The sequence below is a fragment of the Miniopterus schreibersii genome (genome assembly GCF_964146895.1).
Source record: "Miniopterus schreibersii genome assembly, chromosome: 1".
Lineage (NCBI taxonomy): Eukaryota > Metazoa > Chordata > Mammalia > Chiroptera > Miniopteridae > Miniopterus > Miniopterus schreibersii.
In genome coordinates, this window is record NC_138101.1 from 111,393,011 (window position 1) to 111,417,430 (window position 24,420).

The 24,420-nt window shown below is 39.0% G+C and overlaps 1 long non-coding RNA gene and 1 pseudogene across 2 annotated transcripts in view; both read left to right on the plus strand.

Annotated features, from left to right (window-relative positions):
• Positions 1 to 3,498, plus strand: part of LOC308556029 (eukaryotic translation initiation factor 3 subunit E-like) — a 9,153-nt pseudogene extending 5,655 nt beyond the window's left edge. The window contains exon 3 of the transcript in view: positions 1 to 3,498. This exon is cut by the window's left edge and continues 2,274 nt beyond it. The product of the transcript in view is annotated as a eukaryotic translation initiation factor 3 subunit E-like (transcript).
• The window catches only part of LOC308556033, a 160,081-nt gene that overhangs the window by 18,696 nt on the left and 116,965 nt on the right, over positions 1 to 24,420 (plus strand). The window lies entirely within an intron of this gene.

Sequence of the window (24,420 nt, forward strand, 5' to 3'; positions counted from 1 at the left end):
CAATATTCATACCTGACAAAATAGACTTCAAAATGAAAACCGTAACAACAGACAATGATGGTCCCTGCATAATACTAAAAGGAGCAATCCAACAAGACGATATAACTCTGATAAACATATATGCACCAACATAGGAGCACCCAAGTATATAAAAAACTTCTGGAGGACTTTAAGGGAGAGATTAACAGCAATACAATCATAGTAGGAGATTTTAACACCCCACTGACGTCACTTGATAGATCTAGACAAAAAATCAACAAGAATACAGCGATCCTAAATGAAACACTAGATCAGTTGGAATTAACTGACATTTATAGAACATTCCACCCCAAAGATACAGAATATACATTCTTCTCAAGTGCACACGGGACTTTCTCAAAGATAGACCACATGTTAGGACACAAAGCAAGTCTCTACAAGTTCAGGAAGATCAAAATCATATCAAGCATCTTCTCAGATCACAATGGCATGAAATTAGAAATCAACTACAATAAAAACACTAAAAAGCATTCCAACACATGGAGGCTAAATAGCATGTTTTTAAACAATGCTATTGAAAGAAAATTACAGAACAATATCCCTGATAAACATAGATGCTAAAATCCTCAACAAAATATTAGCAAACCAGATCCAGCAATATATTAAAAAGATCATACACCACGACCAAGTGGGATTTATCCCAGGGATGCAAGGCTGGAATATTTGCAAATCAATAAATGTGATACATCAAATAAACAAAATGAAGGACAAAAATGATATGATCATATCAATAAATGCAGAAAAAGCATTGGACAATATCTAGCACCCATTTTTGATAAAAACTCTCAGCAAAGCAGGAATAGAAGGATCATACCTCAACATAATAAAGCCCATCTATGACACATCTACAGCCAACATCATACTCAATGATCAAAAACTAAAACCATTTCCCTTAAAAACAGGAACAAGACAAGGATGTCTGCTTTCACCACTCTTATTCAACATTGTACTGGAAGTCCTTGCCACAGTCATCAGGCAGGAAGAAAAGATAAAAGTATCCAAATTGGAAAGGAGGAGGTAAAACTGTTGTTATTTGCAGATGACATATTTTACATAAAAAACCCTAAAGACTTCACCAAAGTATTACTAGATTTGATAAACAAATTCAGCAAGGTACCTGTAATACAAAATTAACACCCAAAAATCAATGGCATTTTTATACACCAACAATGAATTCTCAGAAAGGGAAGCTAAAAAAAAAATATCATTTGCCATTGCAACAAAAAAAAATAAGATACCTAGGAATAAACTTAACCAAGGATGTAAAAGACCTGTACACGGAAAACTACAGGACACTGAGAAAAGAAACAGAGGAAGACATAAGCAAAGTGGAATAATATACCATGTTCATAGATTGGAAGAATTAATATCATTAAAATGTCCATACTACCCAATGCAATCTATAGATTCAATTCAATTCCTATTAAAATACCAACAACATATTTCACAGAGCTAAAACAAATATTCCAAAAATTTATATGGAACCTAAAAAGACCCCAAATAGCCACAGCAATCTTGAGAAAGAAGAACAGAGTGGGAGGGATCACTTTATCAGATAACAAACTATACTACAAAGCCTTTGTAATCAAAACAGCCTGGTATTGGTACAATAACAGATATATAGGTCAATGGAACAGAACAGAGGCCCCAGAAACAGACCCAAGCCATTATGCTCAATTAATATTTGACAAAGATGGCAAAAGCATACAATGGAGTAAAGACAGTCTCTTCAATAAATGGTGTTGGGAAAACTGGACAAGTACATGCAAAAAAATGAAACTAAATCACCAACTTACTCCATAAACAAGGATAAATTCAAAATGGATAAAAAACTTAAATGTAAGTCACAAAACCATAAAAATCCTGGAAGAAAACAGGCAGTAAAGTCACAGACATCTCACATAGTGGAATTTTCGCTGATACAGCTCCTAGGGCAAGAGAAACAAAGGAAAAAAATAAACAATGGGACTACATCAAAATGAAAAGCTTCTGCACAGTAAAAGAAATCATTCTCAAAATACAAAGGAACCCCATGGTATGGGAGAACCTATTTGCCAAGGATACATCTGATAAGGGGCTAATTTCCAAAATATACAAAGAACTCGTACAACTCAACAAGAGGAAGATACTCCAATTTTTAAAATGGGCAAAGGACCTAAATAGACACTTCTCCAAAGAAGAAATACAGATGGCCAAGAAGCATATAAAAAAATGTTCAACATCGCTAATCATCAGAAAGATGCAAATTAAAACCACAGTGAGGTATCACTTCACACCTGTCAGAATGGCTACCATCAGCAAATCAACAAATCAGATGTGCTGGCAAGGATGTAGAGAAAGGAGAACCCTGGTACACAGCTGGTGGGAATGCAGACTGGTACAGTCACTATGGAAAACAGTATGGAGGTTCCTCAAAAAATTAAAAATGGAACTGCCTTTTGACCCAGTGATTCCACTTCTAGGAACATATCCTAAGAATTCTGAAACACCAATCAGAAAGAATATATACACCCCTATGTTCATAGCAGGGCAATTTACAATAGGTACTATCTGGAAACAGCCCAAGTGCCCATCAGTAGATGAGCGGATAAAAAAAGCTGTGGGACATTTACACCATGGAATACTACGCAGCTGTAAAGAAGGAGGATATCGTACCCTTTGGGACAGTATGGATGGACCTGGAGAATATTATGCTAAGTGAAATAAGACAGGCAGAGAAAGACAAATATCACATGATCTCACTTATATGTGGAATCTAAAGAACATAAACTGATGAACAAAATAAATTCAGTGACACAGAAGCATGGAACAGACTGATGAATCTCAAAGGGAAGTTGGGGGTGGGTGGGGAGAGATTAACCAAATAATTTATATGCATATGTACATAACTCATGGACACAGACAATAGCGTGGTGAAGATCTGGGGCGGGGAGTGGGTAGGGGGTTGAAGGGGTCAATGAAGGAAAAAGGGGACATCTGTAATATTTTCAACAATAAAGATAAATTTAGAAAACAAAGCAAACAGAACAAAACACTCTGGCTTCTACTGAAGAACTCTAAAGAAAAGAGAAACTATAAAGGAGAGATGAAATAAAACCATTATGTAAAAGGTGACATGCATTTTAGAAACAACATATTGAGTATAAGTCTTGGAGAATTTGAATGAAATCAGCTGTATTTTTTTAAAAAAATCCTCTCACCTAGGCAACTCCTGACTTGCTTTCTGTTGCTTATGGATTAGATTTGTATTTTCTAAGATTTCATAAGAATATCTTCATATAGTATGTATAAAACTCTTTTGATAAGGCTTCTGTTGCTCAGCATAATGTTTTGAGATTTATTTGTGTTGTCGAATGTATCAGTAGTTTATTTATGTTTATTGCTGAATATTTTTCCAATGTATGGATATACCACATTTTGACGTTGTTTCTAGTTTTTGTCTATTATAAATAAAGTCCTTATGAACATCCATGTACAAGTCTTTGTGCAGATATATGTTTAAATTTCTAAGGGTAAGACTGCCAGGTGGTATGGTAAGTGTATGTTTAACTTTATAACAAACAACCAATCTCTTTTCCAAAGTTCTGGTACCATTTTACATTCCAACTGCAAGGTATGAGAGTTGTAGTTGCTCTACCTTCTTACCAATGCTTAGTATTGTCATTCTTTTTTCATCCATTCTGGTGAGTATGGAATAGTATTTTGCTGTGGTTTTACTTAGCATTTCCCTCATGACTAATGATGTTAATATATTTTTGTACATGTATCAGCATGGCTATTAATATATATTCTCTTGTAAAGTGTCTATTCAAGTTTTTTGCCCAATTTCATTGGGTTGTTTGTCTTATTGAGTTGTGATAGTTCTTTATATATTCTAGATACAACTCTTTTGTCAGATATGTGCTTTGTGAATATTTTCTCCCAGAAAGTAACTTGGCTTGTTTTTTCTTGTGAGTTTTTGTTTGTTTGTTTGTTTGTTTTCAATTTTTTTTAAAAATAGGTTTAATCTTTATTGTGTAAACTATTACAGATGACCCCTTTTCTCCCCTTTGACCTCCTCCACCCCACTTCCGCCCCTACCCCATGCCTTCCTCACACTATCATTTGTCCATGGGCTATTCACATAATGCATATAAGTTCTTTGATTAATCTTTTCCCGCCCTCCCCTGCTTCCCTCTGAGATACTTTTTCTTTTTAGCAGTGTCCTTTGTAGGACATAAGGTTTAACCTGATAGAAGTCTAATTTATCAGTATCTTCTTTTATAGCTTTTGTTTTTTGTGTCCTAAGAAATCTTCTACTACTTCTAAGTAGATTGAGTTTAAGTCTATCATTTTGCTCTTTGTTTTCTATTTATTCCAAATCTTTTGATTCTGTTTTTTCTTTTCCTATTTTCTTCTGGATTATTTTTTAGGATCTCATTTTATTTCACTATTGGTTTATGAGCGACTTCTCTTTGTTTTAATTATTAGTGGTTGCTGAAAGATTTAGAGCATGGCCCTTTAACTATCCAATCTACATTCAAATTGTCTTCCATCTTATGTATTATACTATCTCATGTATAATCTCTCTTACAACTTTATGCTTGCATGTTTCCACTCTTGTCTTTTGAGCTCTTGTCATACATTTTACTTCTACATATGTTATGAACATCATAATACATTGTTCTTTTATTTGTTTTTGTTTTGTTATAATTTTTGCTTTGCACAATTACCATTTAACAAAATTAATAAATGGATACAAAAGTTATATTTATCCACATACTTACCATTTCTGGTGATCTTCTTTCCTTTGTATAAATCCAAGTTTCACATCTGGTAGCAGTTTCCTTTGCCTGAAGAACTTCCTTGAATATTTTGTATAGTACAAGTTTAAAGGTGACAGATTTCATTTTTGTTTGTCTGGAAAGTTGCTTTGTTCTGAAGAATATTTTCACTGGATATAGAATTCTAGGATGACTTTCTTTTAGTGTTTTATGGAGTCAGTTTTTTTGTTTCTGTATATCTCATGAGCAGTCTCCTATAATTTTTATCTATAGTCCTCTGTATATAATTTATTTCCCCTTCCTCTGGCTGCTTTTTAGATATTTCTCTTTATGACTTGTTTTCAGCAATTTGATATAACTCAGTTTGTGGTACGAAAATGTGTTTTTTCTGCTTGGGATTCTTTGTGCTTCCTGGTCTGTGGTTTATAGTCATTTTTTAATTAAAAAATTTTAATGCTGACAATATTGCAGGTGTCCCCCTTTGCCCACCTCTACCCACCCTCGATTCCTCCTCCCTTGGCCTTCACCAAACTATTGTCCATGTCCATGGGGTATGCATATATATTCTTTAGCTAATCCCTTCACCTTCTTTATCCAGTCATCCCCATCCCCCTCCCCTCAGGCACTGGCCAGTCTGTTCCATGTATCCATGCTTGCAGTTCCATTTTGTTCATTGGTTTATTTCGTTCATTAGATTCCACATATTAGTGAGATCATATGGCATTTGTCTTTCTCTGACTAGCTTATTTCATTAGCATAATACTCTCCAGGTTCATCCATGCTGTCTCAAAGGGTAAGAGTTCCTTCTTTTTCCATTGTATAAATACATCATAGCTTTTTTATATACTCATCTGCTGATGAGCACTTGAGCTGTTTCCAGATCTTGGCTATTGTAGATAATGCTGCTATAAACATATAAAAATAATGCTGCTATAAGCAATATATATATTCTTTCCGATTGGTGTTTATAGTTTTCATTAAATTTGGGAAGTTTTTTAGCCATTATTTCATCTGTTACCCACCCACCTTTCTGGGAGTTCACATACATACAAGGCTGGGTAAAAGTACCCATATATGTGAGTGACATTCCTTTGAGTTAATAAAGCTATTGTAATAATCATAACCTGCATGTATTTTTCCGTATTAACAACTATAAACCTACTTTTGCCAACCCCTGTATATGCCAAACCACTTAATATTACCCCACATGTTACCAAAGCTCTGTTCATTTTTTGTGACAGTTTTATTGAGATATAATTTACATACCATAAAGTTCAGCCATTTAAGGTGTGCGTAGTTTTTAATATATTTGGAAAGTTGTACAGTCATCACCAAATCTAATTTTAGAACCCTTTCATCATCCCCAAAGGAAACCTTTTACCTATTAGCAGTCATTCCCCTTTCCTCTCCCCTCCAGGCCTAGCAACTACTAATCTATTTTGTGTCTGTGGATTTGCCTATTCTAGACATTTCATATAAATCATATAATACAATATGTTGTCTGTTGTAACTGCCTTCTTTCACTTAGCATAATGTTTTGAGGCTCATCCATGTTGTATCATTTATCAATACTTCCTTTTTCACACCAAATAATATTCCATTGTGTGGATATACACTTGTTTATCCATGCATTAGCTGATAAACATTTCTGTTGTTTCATTTTTTGATTATTATGAATAATTCTGCTATGAGAATTTATGTAGAAATTTTTGTGTAGACATATATTTTCATTTCTTTTGGGTAGGTAGATACCTAAAAAGTAGAATTGCTGCGTCAGGTCATATAGTAACTCTATGTTTGACATCTCAAGGAATGACAAAACTGTTTCCCAATATAGCTGCACCATTTTACCTTCTCACCTGCATTGAATAAAGATTCCAGTTTCTCCACATCCTTGCCATACTTGTTATTGCCTGTCTTTGACTATAGCCATCTAGTGGGTGTGAAATGGCATCTCATGATTTTTACTTGCATATCTAAGATGACTAATGATGTTCAGTATCTTTTCATGTCCCTATGGGGCATTTGTATATCTTCTTTGAGACGTGTCTATTTATAGCCTTTGTCCACTTTTTATTTTTTATTTTATTTTATTTTAAATATACCTTTATTAATTTCAGAGAGAGGAAAGGAGAGGGAGAAAGAGATAGAAACATCAATGATGAGAGAGTCACTGACTGGCTGCCTCCTGCACAACCCCCACTGGGGATTGAGCCCACAACTCGGGCATGTGCCCTGACTGGGAATCGAACCTCGATCTCCTGGATCATAGGTCGACACTCAACCTCTGAGCCACACCAGCTGGGCATTTATTCACTTTTAAAACTGTGTTATTTATCTTTATATTATTGAGTTGTAAGAATCATTTACATATCCTGGATACAAGTCACTTATCAGATATATAATTTGCAAATATTTTCTCTCATTCTATGGGTTGTCTTTTTATTTTATGGGCCCTCCCATATGAAGAGTCTTTCACATGAGGGGTTCTCCCATTTAGGGGAGTACTTTCTCAGGTGGTTTCCTCCACATGATGAGGTCCTTTCTCATGGTGGAGTCCTCCCACATGGTAAGGATCTGTCTAAAGGTGGAGTCATTCCACATGGTGAGATCCTATCTCATGGTGGAATCCTCCCACATGGTAAGGTCCTATCTCATGGTGGGATCAACTCAAATGGTCAGCACCTATCTCATGATTAAGTCCACTTTGTCTCTCAAGTCTACATCTTTACTTCAGCTTCAGGAGAAACAGTATCATTCATGGTTTCCCCCTTCCACCCACCCCAACAACCTTATTTCCCTCCCTTTCACAGCCTAGTAAAGACCCTTATTTCAGAAAGTTACCTCACTATCAAAGCTTCGGTCTATCCCTGATTCCACCTCTGGTTCTCTGCAGCCACTGGATAACTATTTAGAAGAGCCTTGAAAGGAATCTTTTGACAGCAAATAGTGTCTGCTGATCAGGTATTAGCCCTAAGAACTTGGAGAACCCTCTATGTAAAGCATTTATTTCCTTATATTCTCTCTCCTCCCCTTTCCCTTAAACAAGCTTTGACTGAATCCAAAGATATAGTTTCATTTCTCTAATTTGCTTGTGTAATACACTAGTTCCTAACTCTTACTGGTATCCATGGTTAAGGCCCTACTACCCTAGAGCTAGCTGTACTGTCCAATATGATAGACACTAACCACGTGTGGCTATTAGCACTTACAATGTGATTGGTCCAATTGAGATATGCTATAAGTAATGAAAATACACACAATTTCAAATTGTGTAAAATACTTCATTGGTACTTTTTATCTCAATTACATGTTGAAATACTATTTTGGATATGTGGTTACATAAAATATAAAAATGTCACCTGTTTATTTTTAAAATGTGGCTACAAGAAAATTTAAATTTCACATGTGGTTCACACTACATTTCTATTGGACAGCTCTGTCCTAGAACTTGTCTCATGCCCCATACACCATGAATTCATCCATGGCCTGAAACTTTTGCTGAAGCCAGATTACTTAAAGACTTACCTGCCAAGATTCCAAGATGGTGGTGGATTAAGTGGAAGCTACACTGCTACTCTCCTAGGACCAAACTGGAATTACAACATGAAACATAGCAATATTCACATCATAGGAATGCTAGAAGCTGAAGAAAGTGACCAAAGCATAGAGAATCTGTTTGAAGAAATAATGGCAGAAAACTTCCCTAACTTAGTGAAGAAAAAAGTCACACAAGTTCAGGAGACATAGAGAGTCCCAAGCAAGAAGAATCCAAAGAAGCCCACCCCCAGACATATCATAATTAAACTGCCCAAAATTCAAGATGAAGAGAGAATCCTAAAGGCAGCAAAAGAAAAGTAATTTGTTACCGACAAAGGAGCTCCCATAGACTGTCAGCTGATTTCTCATCAGAAACTCTACAGGCCAGAAGGGAATGGCATGAAATATTCGATGTAATAAAAGGCAAGGATCTGAAACCAAGAATACTCAATCCAGCAAGGCTATCTATCATTCAAAATAGATGGTGAAATAAATAGCTTCCCAGAGGGGAAAAAAAAAAAAAAAGGCTAAAGGAGTTTATCACCACCAAACTAGCATTGTAAGAAATGTTAAATGGACTGCTGTAATAAGAAGTAGAATGCTTGGTGGGGCTCCCCTGCAAAGCCATCCAGACCAGGGCTTTTGTTTGCTGGGAGTTTTTTTATTACTGCTTCGATTCCATCAGTTGTTGTTGGCCTATTCAGGTTTTCCGCTTTTTTCTGATTCAGTTTCACATGATCTCACTCATATGTGGAATCTAATGAACAAAATAAACTGATGAACAAAATAGATTCAGAGACAGAAAAGCATGGAACAGAACAACGAATCTCAGAGGGAAGGTGGGGGTGGGTGGGAAGAGATTAACCAAAGAACTTATATGCATATTATGCATAACCCATAGACAGACAATAGTGTGGTGAAGGCCTGGAGCAGGGGCGGGTGTGGAGTAGAAGGGGTTCAGGGGGAAAAAGGAGGACGTCTGTAATACTTTCAACAATAGAGACAAATTAAAAAAAAAAAAAAAAGACTTACCTGCCATCTGGACTCCTTCCTATGTCCCAAGACTAGACCACCCAGCCCACTCCCATTGAATTCAACCCAACAGTCTCCAGTCATATGTTTGAACACAACACCTTGGACTGCTCTTGTCAGGACAATCCTTTCCCACTACTAGAGTTTACATGATCCTTTCTTACCCAGCTTCCTTTTCTCTTCACTTAATCATCTCAGCAAGCCCCACCTTAAGCCCACTGATAATCTCTCCAGTTAATTCACTTCCATGGAGCCCTTCTATCCTCCTGTGTAAATGCTGCTTGGGCTACCTCCCCATCACTTCCTCCATGGAGCTTTCCTCACTTCCCCAGTCCTTTGTAGCCCTTCCCCCTTATCCAAAGCCCTATCATTATATTTATTTTCTACTTTATCACTTAGCAACAAGGCACTGTTCTGTATTAGCCCCCATTTCGTACATGTAAATATGTTCACCTAACTGGTTTGTTAGTTCTGAGTGAAGGAATCATTTCTTGTGTTTCTACCACCTTCCCTCTACGCTGCCCCCTCAACCTAATGGTGCAATCACAAAGGAGACAAGTAAGTATTTGGCAAACACCTACTGCAGTAATTAACCAAAATATCCAATGAATTAAAAAGCACACTTCCCAGTCTCTCTAGTTAAGTGGGAATTTACTGGGTTATCATTTTTCTAGCACTTGCATTACTACATTGCCACTGTTGAATGGCCTATATGTCAATAGATTCCCGCATTAAAAACAAAAAAAGCTTATTTTTTTTTGTTATTATCAAAGGGAAATATATAGTCAGAACTGCAAGAAAATTACATTGTGATTCAGCTCCTCTCACATTTTAGCTTACAATATAATAGCATAGAGTATCTACCCAACACTTCAAAAATGAAAGAATCATTTACTTTACTATGTGAAGCATCTTAAATCCCATATAATAAAAAACAGTGCCCAATCTAAAGAAACTGATTTTTATCTCTCTTCAGAAGATATGAGTGTGTATACATCTTCTGCACTACTAGATATAGGACTAGATTGAAATCTGCTACCCAGTTTTCAATTGGTGAGGCCAATAATTGCCCATAAAATGTGGGACTACAGAAAAGATAATACTGCAATATGTTAGTATTCATTTGCCCATGTTAACAGATTTTGAGTCACTAGAGCTAGACTTGTTATTGTTAGCAAATACTATTAGCATCCCGTATCAGGTTTGGTGGCAGCTCTGTCACACAGATTACATCTTATTCAAACATCAAGAATCTATTTCCCTAAAACCTAGGAGTCACCTCATAACTATTACAAAAGAATTAGGTAATCGGCACCATCTATCTTCAGAGATGTACCTAGGTACAAAACCATAATTTTATTTATTCATATTTAATAAATTTCTTATTTTTAAATGTCGGTCCATGTACTTTGTAATCTAAAATGTCCTCTAAACCATGCCTCGATCATTGAATTCTTGCCTACCAGAATGCTTTATTAACACATCCTAGTATTCAATTGTGATTATAATACATGACCTTGGTACGTTCTTTCATTCCTTGTTACTTTGGTTATTGCCTTAAACACAAATAAAAAACTAAAATAGTTCCACAACCATCCAAAAGAGGCTCATAAACAGGGAACCTTTTAGGACAAGGTATCCTTGGAACAACATCAGCAAACATAAACAAATCATTCTAGGTCAAAAATATGTTTTTTTAAAAAAAAAAAGGTTACACACAATGTTGGCAATAACACCCAGGAAATGAACACTCTTTTACATTGCTCCAGGAATTAGAAGTTGGTTCAAACACTTGTTCTGTGTCTCTTACTTCCCACCCCTACTCTCAACCAGCTCTTCAGGCAAAATATAGCCAAGTGTTCAACAATAACAGGTTGTTAAATAAATTTTGATCCATACAATGGAATATAATGCACCATTACAAGTCATATTGTAAAAGAATATTTAATAACAAAATATTCACTGTATGCTATTACAAACTTTAAAATAATGTTCTAAATAGTGTGATCTTATTTCCATTAACAGAAGGGTGATGTGAGCTGAAAAAGGGGGTTCTATGGAAAGTAACCTCACACAGTGATCTGATCGTAAATTCCTAACTGGACAGGTTATGGAGGGTAGTTCCACTCCAGGCATACAAGTTTTTAGTAAAAGGTTTATCTTTGCCTTAAGCAAGCCCTGTCCATTGTTTCTGTGCACCTAGGTTGACACACCTTTGAAATAAACAGTAGCCATCCTTAAGAGAGCACATAGTTATTACATAATTAACTATCTTGTAATCCCACCTTGTTTTCTCCCACCTCCATGCAGTCTTCCTTATGTTCCGTCCCTAATTTCAAATGCATAAAAGAACCTGCAAAAATGTTTCTCTGCAGAGCATTTGAAATCTTCCTCCCTGGCATGTCATCAGTTTTGCTCAAATAAACTCATAAAAATTCTCTAAGGTTTGAATGTTTCTTATGTCAACAGGGAAATGGGAACTGTTTACACCAAAATGTTAAAAGACATGTGGTTACAGGTCATTTTTATTTTATTTTCTGTTTATCTCTATTTTCTAATTTTCTACCATGAACATTTCATCATCAGAAAAAATATTGTTAAAAAATTATTCCAGCTGTACAAAAAACCCCACATATTTTTCTTTAGTTTTGGTAGTTTAAGCAAGTCCAGTTGTGTGATGTCTTTCTCCTCTCTGAGTTGTCTGAGTAGTATGTAGATGGGGCCTCCTGTCACCTGGTGTAGTCCACAGCAAGGAGAACCATCCAGAGGCATTTGCCTCTCAAACTAGCAGTAAGTGCTGGCATGGGACTTTGTTAACAGTAAAAACAATGCTTGTTGCAAGAGAGCCTGAAACAGAAGAGATGTGCCAATTATGTGGAAAAAGAAAACCAGAAAGGAATCTGTATTGCCAGCTCACAAGAGATATAGCTCTACCTGTACACAATATACTTGAGTGACTTAAAGTAATAAAAATAAATCCTTAATGATCGAAGGATTTGCTATATTGTAAAGCAATTTATAAAAATGGTGTATCATGGGGGAATTAGTAGGTTTCTAGGGATAAAATTAGAAAGACAGTGATGAAACATGCTTTTGGCAATTTCCAGTTTTTATAACAATTTCACATACATTAATCGATGTGAACCAGTTAGATAGGATAAGGGTCTCAAAATCTGGGCAGTTCTAAATGTTATTCTTCCTAAATGTTAAAATATAGCACAGTATTTTGAAATGCAACTGTAAACAGGATGAGCAGACAAGAACCCAACCTGATAGAGTAGCCAACTGCAAAGAAGAAATCAACATGTAATTGACCAAATAGTGTATATAAGCAATAGCTAAGCCTCCCTTTGGGGAGGCAGAGCTTTGGATATGAATCTGTTGCCTCCTTTACTTGTGGCAAATAAATCAAACTACCTTGCAACAACCATGTCTCATCTCATTCTTGAGTGAAATACCTCAACCCCCTTGAGTCTGGTAACAAACCTGCCGTAACCGTTTAAGGAAGGTATGATAGGTTTTTTTTTAAATATATCTTTATTGTTGAAAGTGTTACAGATGTCCTTTTCTTTTCCCTATTGACCCGTTCTACCCCACACAGGTATTTTTTATCCCTCTCTGTGAATTAGGAAACTGAGACACAGGGAAGTAAAGGAGCTTGCCCTAGGGTATAGTACACAAGTTGGAGGCAAAAAGAAAGTTAAGACCCAAGTTCCTGATTTCCTTATTCCAAGGCATAAAAGCTACACTAAAGGAAAAAGAAATACTGTACTGGGATAATGACAAATATGATTCTCCCATTTCCTCAGTATAGCAGTCTCACTAAAGTTATGTTCTCCAAGGTGGGGGACATATAACTCAGAGTAAGATGATTTATTGGGAGGCAAAAGAATTTTGTATATTCATTTTGTAATGAGGAATGTAGGGAGGGAAGAAGGGAGGAAAGAATTAGGCTTTATGAATATTTCATATGTAGACTGACCCTGGTGCCTTCACACAATTGTACATCAGATAGCCATGGATCAGAAATGGTAGTGTTGTGCCCTGAAGGGGATGTATGGTCCAAATGCATTAGTTTGCACAGACAGGAGTTTACAAGTACTTACTTAATATGGATTATGTTGCATAGCTTTATTAAACCCTCAGCCAAGTACAAGATAAAATCAATGACAGTATAATCAATATAATCAATTCTAACAGGAAGTCACCGCAAAACAATTCTAAATGATCAAGAACAACATTTAAAATATGAAATTATTTCCACTATTTTAAATAGTGAACTCACCTTGGTGATTTAATGTACGTTGAGATATTAGCTAATTGTAGTAGTACATATATATAATTCAAAATTAAGTATACACATATTGAGACTGAATCCTCAAAAAATTGTACTACTAGACTTAAGCAATCAAAACAAAACAAAACAAAAAGGAAAAAGAAACAACAGCAGCAGCTTGGAGGCCATGCTATAAATATAAAGCCTATGAAAAATCTCCACTTTAGTTTGGGTGAGACATGGTCTGAACTGTGCCATTGCTAGTTTAGAAAGCTGCACAAAGGTTTGCTCCCCAAAGTTCTTTTTCTGTGTTACACCTATTTCATAATCAAAGAGCTGTGAAATTCTCCCTCTTCATAGCCTATCATGTTGTGCCTTCAAACATACCCATGTCATTTAATTCTACAAAGAAACAAAGACAACCTTTTTTTGCCCCCTGGTAGGCATATCCTGTTCCTCCCTTCCTACGCCTGTAGATTTCCCATCTCAACCTCTTTCTTCCATTCCTTCCCACCTACTCTGTGCAGCCACCACCCTCATGGTCCACTGAGTCTGAGTTACTCTCTCAAAGGGCCCAAGTGATCACCTTCTGAATCCATCTAACATTGGGTGCCATTATGTCTTCTGTTTTCCTGATTTTACCATAACCATCCAAACCAAGCACTTGTTTTCTTTTTGCAACCACATTTTCTTATTTGGGTCACTAACCATGTGTGTTATCATTGCCTTGGAGATGTGTCCCTTTTCTTCATATGGCTGAATCTCAAATCTTTGTCCCTAGCCCTGACCTATCACATATATTTTAATTTCCGTGTATCCAAATGGTTACAGGGTTCCTATAGGTCACCACAAGTTCAATGTGCATAAATAAAACAAATTCTTTTTCACCTATCTTCCCAATTTTCGCTGCCTTATCAGAAACAGCTCTATTTTCAGAACTGCTAGGACAACAAATCAGATGACTTCAATCCCCGCTCTTTCATTAACCGTTTTCATCCAGGCTGGCAAGAGGCCTGGAAATGTTGCCTTTAAGAGGGCCCATAGGTTTGATGTTTCTTCTTTGTTCTCTTTGGCACTCCCGCCCTCCTGCCCAGGCCCTCATCAATTTACACCTGCATTTCTCCTGCCTTCTTTTTTTTTTTTTTAATCCTCACCAGAAGTTATGTTTTACTGACTTTAGAGAGAGGGGAAGAGTAGAGAGAGAGAGAGAGAGAGAGACATCGACCAGTTGCCTCCCATATGCACCCCCACCGGGAATCAAACCTGCAACCTAATTATGTGCCCTGACCCTTTGGTGCATGGGACAGCGCTCCAACCAACCAAGCCATGCTGCCCAGGGCTCTCCTTTTGCCTGGCAGCCTTCTCAAGCCAAAAATTTCCCCTTTAATCTGCCTCTAGCCCATTAACCTCCAGCCAGCCTAAACTCAATAATAGCTTGTTTCATTATGTCACTCACTCCCCGGTTTAGGGGCTAGTGAGCTTCTCATTGTCACTAGCCCAAATCCAAACACCTTTGCTTGGCATATAGTGTCTTTCTAAGTAGATCACCCTGTAGCAAGCCCAGTTTATCTATGACTCCAATAGATGCTCTGTTCCCATTGGGATATCATTGGTTTCCTGCCCTCCATATCCATTTCAGTCATGCCCATTTCAGACTTGCCCATTCTACATACTCTTTTTTTGCATGCTCTGCCATCAGATAACCCTTGCTCCAATCTCAGCTGTCAGCACTTTGACCTTAGAGAAACTAACAGTTCTGAACCTCATTTTCTTCATATGTAAAATGGACTAATCCCAGGACTGTTGAAAGGATTGGTGTAATGAATGGAAGGGTTGTTTATTTAGCCTAGCATCCAGCACAGAGATTATAATTGTGCCTCCTTTTATGATTAGCAAAACCTGATTAGCAAAATGAATGTCTTATGGCATAAACATTCAATTAGGTGAGTGAAGAATAGTAGTGAGGAGGACCAAAGTTTTGCCATCCCAAAATATGCTTTTTGGGATGATGATTTGAGACTGGTTAGTAAGAAACAAAAAACTCAAAGAGAACTTTTTACCCTCCTCCTTTACCTACCTAAAGGAATTCAGATAGAAAAACCTGCTTCATATAGAGAACCTTAGCATATTCACGTTAGCACATATGAATTAAGTGTGGCAGACAGAAATCTAGCAAAGTCTATTTGTTGAATGTCCTTGTGTGTCCCATTTCTGGGTGGCCCAGAAATAATTTGTTTACCACATGTTTGCTCTTTCTCATTGTGGGTGGAAAAGAGGCTCTGTAATAAATCGACAGGTCTAATGACTGAAAGCAATCTTACAGGGTGATCTGATCCTGATCATAAATTCCTAACTGGGCAGATCATGGTGGTTAATCATGGCCCAGGCACAGAACTTGTTGAGTGTAGGGTGACCTTTGCCTTAAGCAAGCCCTGTCCATTGTTTTTGTGCATCAAGGTTAACACACCTTTGAAATGCCGAAGTAATCCTCTTTTTCAGACCCCCTAGGACATGTAACTACCCTCAAAGGAACACATAATCTAGTTAACTATCAGTATCCAGCTTTCTCCCACCTGCATGTAATCTTCCCTACTTCCCTCCTTAATCCCAAATGTATAACAGACGCTGTAAAGCTGTCATTCTCTGGAGCATTTGAGATCTTGCTTCCCAGCATATGTCATCACCTTGGCTCAAACAGACTCATAAAAATTTTCTACAGGTTTGGCTGTTTTTACATCAGCATCACCTACCTGTGAATTGCCTACTTTTCCTTTGAAATCCCAGACTCCTGCCTCTTCTCCTTTGTCCAAAAATGGCATATAAACCTCAACTGCCCAGTGCATCTTTGGGTCTCATATTCTTATGGCACACCCACATGTACATCCATCATAAATTTTGGACATTTTCTCTTGTTAATCTGTCTCATGTCAATTTGATTATTAGCCCAACTAGAAGAACTTAGAAGGTGTGAAGAAAATTATTTTCTGCACTCCCACAGTAGTAAATGTTTAATATATGTTGGCTTAACTGCCTTTAATCTCTAACATAATTCCACGCTTCTATTTATATTTCCTGGTCACAAAGACACTGTGAAATATTTTATTCTCCCTTAAAATTCCCATGATGCATGTACCCTAACACTTAAAACCTCATGACCGGTTCTCTTTTATAATTCTTTCCTATGTGCTGTCCCATATCCCTAACTAGTTTGTAAGTTTCTTGAGGACAAGGACATTGATATTACAACTGACATTTATTAAGGGTAGACTATGGGTTAGCACTTTACATTTATAAGCACATTTAGCCCTCACCACAACCCAATGACAGTTTTCTGTATTATGAATTAGGGAACAAATGCCTAGGATGCCAGTATATTCACCCAAAGGCATAAGGCTAGTGTGCAGTAGAGGGGAGATTGCAGCCTGGCCCAGGGGCCAGGGGTGCTACAGGTTGCCGCTTCCCAAGGTATGGGGTCCTACCCACTCAGGTAGGGATGAGGGTGCTCAGTGTTCATTGATTCACAGACTAGTGTAAAACCAGATATACACATACCTAAAAACATCAAATTATACACTTTAAATATGTACAGTGTATTGGTAAAGCAGGCCTCAACAAAACTATTTTTTAAAGAAAACCTTTAGGAAACAGGACATTATGCCTTGGAGATGGTTAGAGCCTTTATTGCATCCATTACCTACTATCACAGCTGCCCCACCCTTGCACACATATCTATTATTGTTCCTCTACCATTGACTTTCTCAAGTCACAATACCTGTCCCTAACTAATACTTCTAGTGTGTGCAATGACATGTATGTTCTACCCACTTGTCTCACTCTCTATGCACTGAATTCTAAAACTGAAAAAGGTTCCTGTCTGTTGCTTGATTCACTTAAGTATAGTTTTTATCATCTAATATTGTCAATTACAGTAGGATTGAAATTACTCAAAGGGATGCTCACCAGCAGGGTTCCTAAAAGTACATATGCCAAAAGCCAGTTGGGCCTCAGGGAGAATTCACTGCCTTCGATTACTGCTACAGATGAGAGAACTTTAACTAAATGATCCCATTTAGTGGGATGGTGAGAACTAAGTGAAGTTCACTCAATGTATAACACATCTTGGCATTGAATAAATACAACCTTGGAATATATCATAGCATTTAATTACAGGCTAGGACTCTCTTGGGTATACTATACTTGAGCACTGTGAAGTTTATCTCTTTGCTGTCATTTTGTTGTTGTTAAGCAGATATGCAATTTATCTATCCTAACAGCCCAGCAGTAGCTTCTTCTTCATTGAAAGTCCAGAATTACATGCAATGGCACACACTACTGCATCCCTGTTTTCAATGTGCAGCAAATGTTTGGTGTCGGGAGGCTAGAGAATAGAAAGCATGCATAGAGTGAGCCATCTTTTTGGTTGGAGCTTTGATTCCCTCATTTCTGTATTGGCACAATCTGCTCTGGAACTTTCTCCTGTCCTCTACCCCCTAATTTATTATATTCCTATTACCTTCCTCTCCTACTTTAACCTCTCTGTCACTGAATAGTTTCCAGCATGCTCTCCTGTCTCTTTGTTCCTTTAAAAAATGGAGACATAAACACCTACTGTTGTGCAGGTTAAACAAACCACACACACATACACACACACACACACACACACACACACACACGGCAAACACTAGCACAGTGTCCTGTCATCTAATAGTGGCTCAAAAATTGTAAATTCACCTCATTTTCACCTTCACTTCTCTAAGGCCAAAGTAGCAGCAGCAATAAAGAAGAAAATGTTCAGGGCAAGGAATGGTGAAATGGGAAGAAATCATACCAAATATCCATTTTCCTTCTTAGAACATGGGTTTGCTCAAAATTATTGCTCTCTAGCATAACTATTTGTTCTGTAGAGATTCTACTGGCTCTGAGAGGAGAGTCACCCAGGTGGCCCAGATTCTAACACATGCTTCATGGTCTTTCTTCTCTTTGCTTCTAACTACCACTCAGTAATTGGTCATCTATTCAGAATACCTTACATATTCAGCCTACCCCTTTCTTGGCTACTGTCCACCATCATTTAAACACACCAAGACTCTAACTTCTTAAAGCACTCCTCCCTGTTCCCCCTCACTTACAAATGCCTGATCTCTTGCCTCCTCTTCATAGTCAAACTCCGTAAAAATGTTTCTCACTTCACATTTACTCCTCAATCTACTGCAACCTGGCTTTTGCCCAAATCATCTAATCACTTATTCTACAACTATTTAAAGTACACTACTCTCTGCTAGACACTTTTCTGAGTGCAAAGAGGCCAATGAGGTTGAATGAAATGAATGAAAGAGAAATTAGTAGGAGATAAAATGGGTAGTGTCAGAAGTCAGGTCCTGGAGGACTTTGTGAGCCATAATAAGGATTCTGATTTCCCTTAGAGTAAGGTGGGAAGCCACTGGGGGATTTTGAATGAAAGATATGACAGGGTCTAATTATACTTTGAAAAGATCACTGTGGTTGCTGTCTTAGTTTCCAGCATGTTTCAGGGGTAAGGGGCAAGGGTCAAAACAGAGACCAGTGAAGTGATTATTGAAATAATCCAGGTGAGAGATGATATTGTCTTGGACCAGACCACAGTGTTGGAACTAGTAAGAATCAGTCTGATTCTTATTATATTTTTGAAGATGAGCTTGAGAGAATTCTTAGAAGGGGATGTCAGTGACAAAGGAAAGTCAAGAATGGCTCAAAGTTTTTGACCTAAACAACTGGAAAAATGAAGTTACCCATACTGAGAAGGGAATCCTGAGAGAAGACTTGATTTGGGCAGGGGATAGAGGTAGAAACTCAAAAGTTCAGTCTTAGATGAAAAAAACAAGATGGCAGTACAGGTAACCGCTATACCCACCGCCTCCCACAACCACATCAAAATTACAACTAAAATACAGAACAACCATCACTCAGAACCTCCTGAAATCTGGCTGAACAGAAGTCCTTCAACCAGGGAACTGAAGAAGCACTGAGACCGATAGGAGAAGGGGAGACACGGGCGGATTGGGGCTGAATCCTGGAGACTCGGCCATGGGCCCACACCCCATGCTTCAGTTTAACCCCAAGAGGGATATCTTGGTAGTGGAGATTTCCCAGAGCAGTGAGGGGTCCCAGCCCCATCAGGCCCCCAGCCCAGGGCTCCAAGGCCAGGAAGAGAAGTCCTCACAACTTTGAGCTATAAAAACCAGTGGGGGCTGTCCTTGAGGGTCGTGGAGGGTGCAGGAGTCCCAGGCTTTGCTCTTAAAGGACCAGCACACAGACTCACTCAGACATGCTCCCTCTGAGCTCCAGTGCCAGGCAGCACCTTGAAAGGAACCTGGGATATTCGGGGAGGAACTGACTTGCCTGAAATTGGGGCGAGAGGTGGAGGGGCAGCTTTCTCCCAGACAGTAGAGCTGGCAGAGGCCATTGCTCCTTTGGCGAGCCCTCCCCCAATAGAGCTGGCAGGCAGGCGCCATATATGAATCTCTAGCACCTGACTCTTACCTTTGGCCCCACCCCGGTGATTCCAGAAGACCCTGCCCCTCCCTACTTGCAAGCTCATCCAAGCCATTTCCAGTGGCTTTTCTATGCAAGTGGCCTCTTGAGCCTCATGCTTAGGACTTTCCTAAAATCTCTCGAACAAGCAGCAGCATGCCCTATAGGGCTTAAAAAGTGGCCCCAGGCCTGGCACTAGTGGCAGCCTGCATTGGTTTATAGCTTGGCCTCTCTTAGACACCTCCAAGCCCAGCACAGGTAGCAGCCAACTACGGTTTGCTGTGTAGTTCATTCTGGGTTGCCCTGGCCAAGGCACTGGCAGAGGTTGACTTTGCACCTCCCAGGAGGCCCCAGAGACAGTGCACCTGGTAGTCAGACTCCACCACGCTGGATTACAACCCTACCACATCCATGAGCGACACACTCAAGAGATGCATTTGGTGAAAACCAAAGCTCCACTGAAGTAAATCCTACTCCATAAGGGTGTCTCCAGCACAGCAGCTCTTTGGTTGTAGTTGCAGCTGGTCCTCACAGCTGATTGGTCTTGGGGTCAATTCCTCCTAGTGATGCCAACAGCAACCAAGGCTCCATTATAACAGGTCAGAGCACACAGCCCACACAGGGAAGCACCTAGAAGGCTCAGCTCAGGTGACTCAGGAGGCTGAGCCACTGGACCCTACAAGACACCTACTACACAAAGCCACTCTACAAATTCCAGGAGACATAGCAGCTCTACCTAATACATAGAAACAAACACCTGGAAGCAGCCAAAATGTGGAGGCAAAGAAACATGTCACAAAGGAAAGAACAGGAGAAATCTCCAGAAAAGGAACTAAATGAAATAGAACCAAACAAGCTACTAGATACAGAGTTCAGAATTATGGTTATAAGGATGCTCAAGGATATTAGTAAGACTATTACAAAAACAAGTGAGACCATTGATGACATAATAAAGTACCAATCAGAAATGAAGGCTACATGAACTGAAATGAAGAATAATTTACAGGGAATCAACAGCAGAGTAGAGGACGCTGAGAATCAAACCAGCAATTTGGAATATGAGGAAACAAAAAACACCCAACTAGAAGAGCATAAAGAAAAAAGAATCCAGAAATATGAAGATAATATAGGGAGCCTCTGGGACAACTTCAGGCAGCGCAACATTTGTATTATTGGGGTGCCAGAGGGAGAAGAAAGAGACCAAGGAATTGAAAACCTATTTGAAAAAGCAATTACAGAAAACATGCCCTACCTGGGGAAAGAAACAGACTTACAAGTCCAGGAAGCACAGAGAGTCCCAAACACAATGAACACAAAGAGGCCCACAGCAAGACACATCATAGTTAAAATGCCAAAGGTTAAAGACAAAGAGAGAATCTTAAAAGTAGCAAGAGAAAAGCAATTAGTTACCTACAAGGGAGCACCCATACGACTGTCAGCTGATTTCTCAACAGAAACCTTGCAGGCCAGAAGGGAGTGGCAAGAAATATTCAAAGTGATGAAAAGCAAGAACCTACAACCAAGATTACTCTACCCAGCAAAGCTATCATTTAGAATTGAAGGTCAGATAAAGAGCTTCTCAGACAAGGAAAAGCTAAAGGAGTTCATCACCACCAGACCAGTACTACATGAAATGTTGAAGGGTCTTCTTTAAGAAGAAGCTAATGAACATAAGAACCTGACAAACTAAATAGATCCAGAGACATTGACACATGAAACAGACGATCATATTTCAGAGGGAAGAGGGAAGGGGGGTGGAGGGTGGGAAGAGATTAACCAAAGAAGTTATATGCATATATGCATAACCCATGGACACAGACAATAACAGGGTGAAGGCCTGGGGAGGGGGTGGGAGCGAAGTGAAGGGTGTCGATTTGGGGGGTGGGGAATGGGACATCTGTAATACTTTCAACAATAAAGATAAATTTTTTAAAAAAGTTCAGTCTTGTATATGCTAAGTTTGAATTACCTAGTACACAGCTAATTTGAAATGTCAAGGAAATGGTTAATTATGTGAGGCTGAAATTCAAGGGAGAGGTCTTCATTATTTTACATGTGGCTATTCTGTTGTCACAGCACCATTTGACTATTCTTTCTTCATTGAATGGTCTTGGTACCCCTGTCAAAAATCAATTGATGATAGACACATGGATGAGACAATGGAGATTTTGGTACCTGGACAAAAGCAGTTTTAATAAAATGATTGGGACAAAAGTGTTAGGCAGGAAAGATAGCTGCTAGGGCAGAAGGAGGCCGAGAGGGGAAAGCGGGAGCTTATCTCACCCCCTGAACAAAGAAGTCAGCCGTCTTGGCACCTGCCAAGATAAATCACTGTATGTTCTCATAAATTCTGGGAAAAGCTGCAACAGTGTAAAAGGGGGGCTTTAAAATCTAGTCTATCTGGCAGGGGAACCTTGAAACCTATAGGGTGGGAAGTATAAAACCCTTGAACTCCCATCATGTGGGGTGTTCAGACTAGCTGAGTTGACTACTTGTGCTTTATGCCAAGTGTATTCTTAATAATTCCACTTGGTTTGCTTTCTTAATAAATTTGCTTCCTTTGTTTCAACACTGCTTTCTGTCACTAGTCTGATTTCTTTCTTGTGAGCATGACAAGAGCTGAGTAGGGGAAAGCTCCCTCAGAGACTCGGGCAGCTCTTTGGTAAAAAAATGATAATGGGAATGGGTTCATGGCAGAATGGGAGAAGAACTGGAAAGTAAGCAGAAGCAAGTTTTTGAAAGAGTTTTGCTAGGGGAGAAGCAGAGAAATGGAGCTCCTGGCTAAAAAACTGTGTGACCTTTCAAAACTGACCATAGACAATTACAAAGACCTTCTCTGGCAGGCCTCCCAGGGGAAAGCTGCCTTCCTCACACCTGACTTGGTGCACAGCCAGTGCACTGCAGATTCTGAGAGGAGTTGCAGTCAAGGACTCAGCCTCCTCTGACAGGCCATCCTCTTACACAAATCTGTAGTCCTAATCCAGTCACCTTCATTAGAAGCCTTGTTATCTGAGGTCTTTGGCTGAGGCCTTCCTCAGGTGCCTGAACTTTGAAGACTCCTTCTCCACTCTGACTCAGTACTCAATACTCAGTACTTTTCTACTCCTGGTCTTGTTCTCTCATCTTTTCCCCAGCCCCAGGACTGAGAAATCTGTAGGAGCCTTTTGGTTCTGGGGCTCTTTCAGCAGTGAGACAGTGAGAGGTCCCCAACCCCTAACCATCTGACCCTCCACTGGCATGCTGTTCCATGAAGGAGAATAGAACTGGGAGAGAGGTGGCATTTCTCCAATTTAACCTCTTGCTTATACTGTTATATCAAGTGGTTAAAGACTTGACTCTTCCTTTTATTTTGACTTACTTTTAATAGACTTCTCCAATACCTGGAGGTCCAGTTCTCTCAACCTCAACTTAGCCTAGACAGAGGGTTGTTTTTTTAATGTAAGGCTTTACCAGCATAATTGTATGCTAATGAGAGTGAAGAACAGAGAGGGTAGAACTGATAGAAGAGACAGAGAGGACTGCTGGGGTGATAAGGCCTAGTACTCTGCCCAAATCCCCACACACCTCCAGCTGCTGTTTACAGTATGTCCCTCACTGAAAAATGCCCTCAGCCACAGGGCACCTCCTTGCCCAAAACTACTTTCCTTCCCAAAGACTAACTGATGCAGGGACACAAAGGTACATTCTCCAGCCCAGCTCCAGAGCACCTTATAGGGTAGGCTCAGGTCTTAGGTGCAGCTGCATTATAGGTCAGCTTCTCCCTGTACTCAGTTCTGTCTACCTCTCTTCCCCACATGTCTCTCTCAAGAGCATTTCCCAATAAACCTCTAGCATGAAGTGCTCCATTTCTGTGTCTAGGGAATAATCTAAGATTGGAGTGCTCCTAAGAAGTAGACAGTAAAATGGGATTTCTAAGCTAAATTTCTTGCTGGCAGGCCGACAGTGAGGACCGCATCACTAATGGTAAAGGGAGTATGGACAACTCTCGTGATGCTGTAGCAGTTCAATTGCTAAAACTTTCATGGGCACTGAGCTGGGCTGGGATACATCTGGAATACGATGCACTGGCTGGTGCAATATCTATCTCTGGTGCTTGAGAGGCAAGAGGGAAATGGTAATAACTAGAAAGACAATGGAACTGGATAGAAGTTGTGAAGCATACAGGTTCCGCGAGAAGAAATAATGAGAGGCTCAGGGTAATTGATTCATTACCAATTCAGGACAAAACATGAGAGCCAGTGGGCCTCTTTAGCAGTTTAA